Genomic DNA, 8,994 nt, shown 5'->3' on the forward strand with positions numbered 1-8,994 from the left:
GAGATTTTGATTAGTTCCTAGATTTTTACTTAATATCAGTTTCATGCTTTCAGAAAACTAAAAAGTCTACACATTCAAATCAAGAAGCTTATATTTTTTCTTTTTTGGAAACTGAGGAAATGTCACCCTAATGTAATATTATCCTGCCATATCAGCAAGAAAACTCAACTCTAGCAAAATGTGTAATATGAATTTCTCTGATTCAATGTCACACACTCTCCAAAGTTGTCTTATAATTTCAATATTTAGCTTCAAGATAGAAATATTACATTTTAATAGTGGTGTTGTTATTATTTATTATAATTATATTATTTCATTGTTTAAATATTTTTATGGCTGCGTGGGTGTTTTAAATACAAATAGCCATATTATTTTAGACAATTATTTTAGACAATCATTTTAGAGATACGATCTATCACACCCAGCCTTTTGTAGATGAAACTGAGTCCAAGAAAGACTGTGAGGGGCTAATGGGTTTATCACAATTTAGTGCCAAAGCTGGGATACAATTCAAACATCTTAATTTCAAGATCAATGACTTTCCTTATATACCATCCAATAGATTAGCTAACAATTGTTTGGATAATCATGTAGGAAACCTAATAAAATTATGTGACATGGTAATAAATGATTTCTACTTCTGGCCTGTCAAGGATTTGGACTGTATAGACTATAACAAGCCCCAGAGCCATTTATTATATTCTGCTATATGACATTCAGTCATGGGGGCCTGCCCGAATTTAGATCTTCGTGGATAGCAAGGGGTCAGTTAAGTCCGTTCAGCCAAGCACTAAGTCCTCATGTTTGGCTTCAGTACTGCTGGCATTTTCCTGCCTCAGCATGAGCACAGTCTTACTCAGTGCTCTCACAGAGTGTGAGAGAAATGAATTGCATTAGGTTTTAACAATAAAGATGCAGTTACCTTCTGCCGTTTCCAGATTTCCTGTGTGACAAACGTCAGAATTAAACTGTTGCAACATTCAGCACATTTTTATCCAGATAAATATTGAAAACATATTTAATGCAATATCGAAGGGATTAGAGCATTCAGAAAAGAGAAAGTCTGACTAATGCAGCAGCTGCACAGCATTCCAGCGCACTCAAGCTATTGCCAGCATTTATTAGCCAGTCAAGTCTTTGACAATAAACAATCTGCAGTCCGGCTCATGTTCTCCAGCGGATAGTTGTTGGAAGTTTGTTTTCATGACGGCATTAACAGCTCTTGTTTCTGCAGGTTGCCTATTATTACTGCTTAATTAACATCGGAAGTCTTTTAATCGAACTTTAAATGTACTTTTAATTGCATTCCAACAGATGATATTTTTATGCTAATGATCCACTTGCAAAGGGTAAATAAATTCATATATATCAAAAATAGAATTTGCAACAGAAAATAGTGTATCTGTTAACTGCAAAAATTGAGCTGGTTGTTTCTTAATACCTTATTTCAAAAACTTTGTATCCTAAAATAAAATGAAACAAAAGAAGTGTACATTTTTTTCAGCCTTCTTCCATATGTAATGCACTGTTTACATCTCTCTATAACTATATTATCTCATGGGGTTAGAATCAGGCCTGCTTTTAAGCAGGTTCACATGGAAAGGCCAAAGTGGTTGCAGAAAAGGTTTCATTTCCGATGGGATGGGTTTTGCTCTGTTTCCAGGTAATACTAGTTGTTCGATCTTTTGAATCTCACTTTTGGGTAGAATGGATCATTAATGTGGTCAAAAATCATTTTTGGTAGTTAAAATTGGAAGGTATCCAAACGATATGACAAAGAAATAATTAAAACAAGAGGAGGTTGTTTCCCCTTGGAGAGTATCTCTAATAAATATTTTGAAGAAAAAGTGGAACTCTAAACTCAGGAAATTAAATGTAAATATCTCTAGGACTTCAACAGTAAAACTACAAATGTAAAGATAAAATTTAATGCAAAAGATAGACTCAGTAATATGTTACTCTTACATAGCATTTTACTAGCAATTAATACTCCGTATATATATGCATACCAAGGCTTATGTACTTTGCTATTAAAATTTAAACTTTGGCTTCTCTTATTTTTTTTCCTTTAATATATTCCATCTAGAGAGTATTTTGAAATTATTTCAGCAACAAGAATGGGACCAATGTGATTTCTGCCCCCATAAATACAAATAGCATAAAAATGAAATTCCATGTATATAAGCATCCATGTTTATGTAACATAGCAATGTAATCTTTAAACATTTAATCTATTTTGTTTTGTTTTTGGTCTCTAGGAGTTTACAATGTATAGATATTGTCAATTAAATAACCAAATTAAGTTTGAATAATCTAAACATAACCTCTAAAACTTAAATTCCTTTATTAAGGACCTCTACATCACACTTGTGGAGAGTTTATGAAATTTTTAGGCAGTAAAACTTTTGAGATGTATGTAATGAAGAATTAGGGTGAAACATTATTTAGTTCCTATGAAAATAAATGTATTCAATTAATATAATTATTTTAATTAAATCAGTATCCTCGGATAGTTTAAAGGGCTATAGATAAAATTTAAAGCACAAGTTAAATAACTCTAAAACTTATGCCCAAACTAGCTGTTATTCCATATCTCATATCAATCAACTATTTATATTAATCTATAAAATGAATCTTTCAACCTGTAGCAATCTTCTCCTGTTTTAGAAAGACAATGGTCCAGTCTGTATGTAGGTTGAGATTCCATAACATAAGGCTTCAAAAAAGTATCTTCTTTATAGGAATGGGAGAATGGGGAAGGAGATATTCTGTTTAGTTGTATTAGAGAGTTGTAAGTGGTTGTTCATATAAATATAATTTCTTTAAAAGTACTTACCAATATATAATAGCATGTACTTAATCTACTGATGTAGAAGCATATGAAATCAATAACCTCTCATCTCAGGCTTATGGTTTATGATTGTCTCCTACTGATTCAGTAGAATACGTTATAATTTTGTTTTCTATAAAGCTTTCTTCTTAGTCAGTGTATGACTTTATATAGTTTCCCATACCTGCTCTATCCTTGAGGAACTTGTATTTTAGATAAATGAAAAAAAGTCTAAACAAAAAGTATCACCAATTTTATAGGTGCTTTAATAAGAAGTAATAAGGCACAAAAGTCTTTTTAAAGAAGACTTTTTTTTGATTTTATTTTTTTATGGCTGTGTTGGGTCTTCGTTTCTGTGCGAGGGCTTTCTCTAGTTGTGGCAAGCGGGGACCACTCTTCATCGCGGTGCGCAGGCCTCTAACTATCGCGGCCTCTCTTGTTGCGGAGCACAGGCTCCAGACGCGCAGGCTCAGTAATTGTGGCTCACGGGCCTAGTCGCTCCGCGGCATGTGGGATCTTCCCAGACCAGGGCTCGAACCCGTGTCCCCTGCATTGGCAGGCAGATTCTCAACCACTGCGCCACCAGGGAAGCCCTAAAGAAGACTCTTTTTAAAAGTCTTCACAGAAGGGGATCAAACTTCTTTATACATGAGGGAGTATTTGGGGCTGAATCTTAGAATACAACTATTAAAGGTTCAAAAAAGCAGTTTTCCTACAAGTATTTCATTGCTAAACAATATAAAGTATTAGAAGTTTTGAGACCCAACTGAAAGAAAATATCTGTAGAGTTATACACAAACCAGTAAGATTGTTAAACAAACAAGAAATATTATATTTTCATGTTTCATGCAAATGTGAGAAAATGTAAGAAAACTTGGGGTGTAAAATATAAGAAAAATATTTTTATTTTATTATTGTATTAGGCAAATATACTTTCTATTATACAAGAAAAAGTATAAAACATTATTACTTACCTGAATGATACAATGGAACACATATACAGAAAGTTCATTAAACTTTTCACTTCATTTTGATATTTTCACTGCTGGAACTGGTTGCTTTAATTAAAATATGGAACATCCATATGTAATATTGCTGTAGTCTAAGTATTTATGCCCCCCCCAAATTCTTATGTTGGAATCTTAACCGCCATATATGATGGTATTAGGAGGTGAGGTCTTTGGGAGGTGCTTATGTCTTCATGAGGGTGGAGCCCTCATGAATGGGATGGTGTTCTTATAAAAGTGGCCACACAGAGATCCCTTGGCCCTTTCACCATGTGAGGACACAGTGAGAAGGTGCCATCTATGAACAAGGAAGTGGGCCCTCACCAGAACACAACTATATTCATGCCTTGATCTTGGACTCCCCAGCTCCAGAACTGTGAGAAATAAATATTTCTTATTTATAAGTCACCCAGTCTATTGGAGTAAGTAATCAGCCTGAAGGGACTAAGATAAATGTATATGTATTTTTAACAATTTATTGAGTCACTTATATTTATTCTATTCTATAAGCAATAACTCTACTCCCAGCCTTTGCTGTGTATTCCATAAATATTTGTTATTGATCAAAATGAGGCTAGACCAAGAATATGTGATATGTTACTGCTATCCATTTTCATCCTGCATAGTCAGTGTTCTTCTTGTTTTAATTATTTCTTTGGCATATCGTTTGGATACCTTCCAATTTTAACTACAAAAAATGATTTTTGACTACATTAATGATCCATTCTGCCCGAAAGTGAGATTCAAAAGACTGAACAAGTAGTATTACCTGGAAACAGATCACTCAGAGCAAAACCCATCCAATCAGGAAAGAAACCCTTTCTGCAACCACTTTGGCCTTTCCATGTGAACCTGCTCAAAAGCAGGCCTGATTCTAACCCCATGAGATAATATAGTTATAGAGAGATGTAAACAGTGCATTACATATTGAAGAAGGCTGAAAAAAATGTACACTTCTTTTGTTTCATTTTATTTTAGGATACAAAGTTTTTGAAATAAGGTATTAAGAAACAACCAGCTCAAGTTTTGCAGTTAACAGATACCCTATTTTCTGCTGGAATTCCTATTGTAACTGACATGGTGGTTGGGATAGGAGGTTCTGAAAGAAGCAATCGAGCCAGATTACTATAATAATTTAATAAGTACTGATCAACAAGGGAGACCCACAGTTCATAAGACCCACTTACATAGACAAAGTTTCACATCAGATTCAAATGCCCAATTTTAAAAGATAAGCAGACAACCATAATCAGGAAATATCTGGGGAGACCTCCAATATGAAATAAATAGATCAATACAGATAAACAAGCAAAAAAGGAACCTGTAAGAAACATGAAATTCAGAAAGAAAAAGTTAGTATCATTAATATTCTCAGAGATAAAAGAAAGAGATGTATCCATGCAAGAAGACCAGGATGTAACAAAAAAGAACTTTTGGAAATGTAAAATATATAGTAGAAATGGAAATTCAGTATATTGACTGGAAACTTAAATTAAGGAAGACTCCCATAAAGTAGACCAAAAAGACACATTTATGGGTAACAGGAGAAAAAAAGATAAAAAAATCAGAGGCTCAGGTCTGGAGTTCCAACATCTCAATAAAAAGAGTCCATGCAAAAGAGAGAAGAGAAACAAAAGAAAAAGGATGAGAAAATAAACTAATACAAGAAATTATTCTTGGAATGAAAGGATTAGTTTCTTGATTAAATAGACCCACCAAATGCCTAGAACAATAGATGAAAATGGATCTACCTCTGCATATGATCCTACAGTTTCTGAATGTCGAACATTGTTATCAATGAGAACAGCATGACTTTCAGAGAGGAAAAAAGGTTTTTATATGAGAAATCAAACATCATATTTGAAGCTAGAGGACAATGGAGGTATGGCTTAAAATATTGAGGATAATTTTTCCAACCTAGTATTCTGTCCCTAAAGGAACTGTCAGTTAAATGTGATTGCAGATGTTTTGCTATAAAAAGTGTTGAAAAACTATTTACTTTCAATAACTCATTATCAAAAGCTACTAGTGAATAATCTTAAGAGAAAATGAAATAATTAACAAGTAATTAAATTATAGGGGTTGAATAATTTTTTTAAAAAAAGGAAAAGAGAATCTGAAGGTGATAAAGAACAAGATCGAGAGAGCAAACACTCCAGACTAGAGCAAGTCAGAAATCGCTGATGACTTTTGTAGGACATCTGATGCATTAGAATATATTTTTTAAAATATTTTATTTATAGAGGTAAACTTGGGATCGGTGATTAATACATAGAACTGGTGATTAATACGTTGAAAACTAAGCAAGTAGAGATAATTAGCAACCCCAGGGGAAAAAAATAAATTGTTCAAGAAAAGAAAAGAACATTAATATTCTGTACAACTTAGATGTGAATCATGTCTACATAGTCAAAATAATATAAACGCAGACTATTGATCTAACTAGAACTATAGCTATGTTTAGGAATAGACAGAAGGAAAGTGTGTTTGTTGCATTTTGTGGTAAAAATAGCTCAACTCCCAAGACATAGAGATAAATAACAAATGTGACAACTAACATAGTTAAAAGTTATTGCTTCTGGGAAGCAGTAAATGATGAGAGAGTTTTTTGAGAAGGGGTTAGAAGACTGCCATTTTTCATAAAGTCTTGACTCTTTAAACAACATATAAGTTTGAGAAAATTAAATATAATTTTGACCCAAAAATGATCATTTAAAAAAGAGATTATATGAAATGGGAGAATAAAATTCAGTTCTGTTCAAGAGAGGAAACACTATTCTTGAGTAAGTAAGATATGTGGAAAAGAACCATACTGACAGCAAAGTAATTGGGAAGCACTGACTTGTATTTAATTCTATATGACCTGTACAAGTACATGTCTTCAGTGTTGTTTGTTCCTTAATTCCACTGAGACTGCTTGCAAGTTACTTATTATTCTCTCTCAATGCTCAACAGATGGAGGATTTATCATATATTCTATACTTTTCTTTGATCTGATAGAATACAGTTTACATTTAAATCTAATCCAATATTATAAAGAAAATGCCTAATGTTAAAAAATCACAAAATGCTAAAAGAACATTTACAGTACAATAAAATGCATGATTATAAACACTGTTACAAAAAAAACCATACATAAAACCACTTTAACTTTTAACCAGATTATCATCTGGAAGGCAATGTACACATTTTGAGATCTAGAGCCATTGCTCCAGTGTTTTAAATTAAAATGGAATTTTGACAGAACACACACACACACACACACAAAACCGCAAGAGGAGGAACACAAAACCCCAAGAGGAGGAACACAAAGAATGAATAGAATAAACCTAAAAACGATCAAGGCAAATTTAATGTGTTCTAGGAGAGTTGTAATTTGAAATCAAGTATCAGTGAATTATTTTAAAACCATACTATTAAATGATCAACACATTAATGTATTCATTTTGAACCTTTCCTGCAGAAAGGATCAGATAAGAAATGTATTACAGTGGCCCAGAGAATGACATCACAAATAAATATATTCGTTTTGCAGATTGTTGGCCAAACAACAGCATATTAGGCAGCATAGGCAAGTAAGGGAAAAGGTGTATGCTTTTTAAACTTCTCCAAAATACTCTTGTTAAACCCAACTCATGATTTCAGGTTATGTACAGCCCAGGGTTAAAAGGAACAATGATCAAGTTGGACTCAGACTAAATTTGTGTTAAACTGGTAGAAGTAAATGTCAGGAGCGCTAATGGTCAACATGACTGATGATAAAGAAAGTTATTTTCCAAAATGCACTGATAATTTTGTTTCTTAGGAAAAATTATATTAATAAAATAGAAATAGTTAACTAAAGGTGCATAGTTTATAAATACAAAAATAATCATGAAACCCACACTGCTAAACAGCTCACTCTATAAAGTAGAAAAATGATTCATGTTTATACTTCAAAAGTTTTGTGTGTGAGTGTGGTTGTGTGTGTGTGTGAGTATTTAAGGTGTAGGGGGTAGCATTTTGTTCTTGGAAGTTCTTCATAATTTTTCTTCATTCAAATACAAATGTATCATGAAATGGAATTAATATTAAGTTCAGATATAAAAAATACAATGTTATATACTACATGCAGCTGACAATAACCAAATAAAGAAATCTACTTTAGGAGAGATTTTGAAATACTTGGGAGCTTCTAGAAGCCTAGACACTCCAATCCATAACCAAGCATGGAGGTCTGACTGAGTTAAGACACCTACCCAAGACACCTAGATCAGAAAGACAAGCCTGAACCTGAGCACACACATTTCTCATTTTTCAGATCATGAATGTTTTTATATCCTAATACAAACTTTAACCAAAAATATTCTTCTTTTAGGTCTATAGTTAACATTCTCTTGACTCTGTCCTCTGAAAGATCTGGAAGGATATGAACAGTCTGAAGTGATGTTCAAAGAGCCTAAGCTCTAAATATCATAGTGTCAGAGTAGTAAAATATGTCCACTGTTGAATAAAACTTGGGGAACATGAAGACATGTGGTTTGTTGAATTTTCTTGACTTGATGTTTTGTTACTGTTCTTTGAGATTGCTTTACCTGTGGCACTTTTATGCCTTATTTCCATCTGTGTGCCTCTGTGTGTGTGTTATTTAATTCAGATTAATTAAAATTATAGCATTGAGTTTAATCACAAAACTCTGTCAATCCTTCCCTTGTAAACTTCAGAACTATTTCAACAAACCTTTAGACTCAAAGATTGACCAATTCAATCAAATAGTTGATTCAGTCAAAAGGCTAAGCAAATTTATTTGATTAAAGTAGGTAATTCTGTGTGTGAATAATCGGATTGCTGGCTCCTTATTAAGTATATTTTAAAATAGAAGACCAAAGCATGAGAAAGAAAATCCATAAATCTAGCAATGCTTTTAACAGATTTTTGAAAGTATAAACTTTGGAGCCAAATAAATCTGTGTTCATTATCCATTTGGGAAATACATTGACTCTATGCTCCCTTATCTGTGAAATGGGATTGATATTACTTATAGAGGTTTTTTCAGAGTGTGGCTTTCCACAAGCCCATCTTCATCAGAATCATTAGAGACTTGGATAAAACATGTATTCCTGGCCCTGCCTCAGATCCTGGAGGTGAGCACAGAATCTGCGTTATTAACCAGTACCC

This window comes from Eschrichtius robustus, chromosome 4 (genome assembly GCF_028021215.1).
Source record: "Eschrichtius robustus isolate mEscRob2 chromosome 4, mEscRob2.pri, whole genome shotgun sequence".
Classification (NCBI taxonomy): Eukaryota; Metazoa; Chordata; class Mammalia; order Artiodactyla; family Eschrichtiidae; genus Eschrichtius; species Eschrichtius robustus.